Source organism: Telmatherina bonti (genome assembly GCF_933228915.1).
Source record: "Telmatherina bonti genome assembly, chromosome: 19".
NCBI classification, from domain to species: Eukaryota; Metazoa; Chordata; class Actinopteri; order Atheriniformes; family Telmatherinidae; genus Telmatherina; species Telmatherina bonti.
In genome coordinates, this window is record NC_136617.1 from 23,518,388 (window position 1) to 23,519,164 (window position 777).

Sequence of the window (777 nt, forward strand, 5' to 3'; positions counted from 1 at the left end):
TTTGAAGAAGAGACACACCTTATCTGTCTCCTCAACACAGAGAGGCCTTCTTTTGTGAACCAGTGGTCCACTCACCCATTATGATGGCAATCTTGATGATTAAAGACCCGAGGAACAAACTGGGCTACCTATTGCAATGATGTCATGTCTAGTCGAGAGCAACTGCAGTGATTAAGATTTAGGGCCGTTGGAGCTGTTTGTGGAAAAATATAAATTAGTTGTTGGCTCCAAAAAAAAAAAACAAAAAAAAAACCTTACATTTTGGATGTAGAATTTGGCCTTTTATTGAACATTAAGAAACACATGTAGGTGCAAATGTTGACTCTTTTAGATTGGAAATGTCTACGAAACAGCTGTTTTCATAAATCACCTTTGTGTCAAGACATTAAAAAGCCAATTATCACTGCTGGATTAAAAGGATCAGCACTTCACTTCTTGGCTCTTGGTTAGAGTCTGGGTTTGGTTTTTGTATAACACATTTCCATGTTAATCTAACGGCGCAGCTCTCCAATGACTTATAGAAACTGCATATATCTAAATTCTTGCAGTCTGTCTCAAACATTTTTCTAGTGTCTGTCACTGCTGTCAAATTTATTGATAACACTAGCTATATAAAGCCAATCTAATTGAATTATTCCAAACATGTTTGTAAAGTAGCTCCTGCACTGCTACTGTTGAAGCTGCACAGAAGAGAGTAAAAGATTGTTTACTGCATTCAGTGTTTTTATTTTATGGTCCACAGCATTTAGGTTTTTCTTTAGTACTGTCATGTCTTCA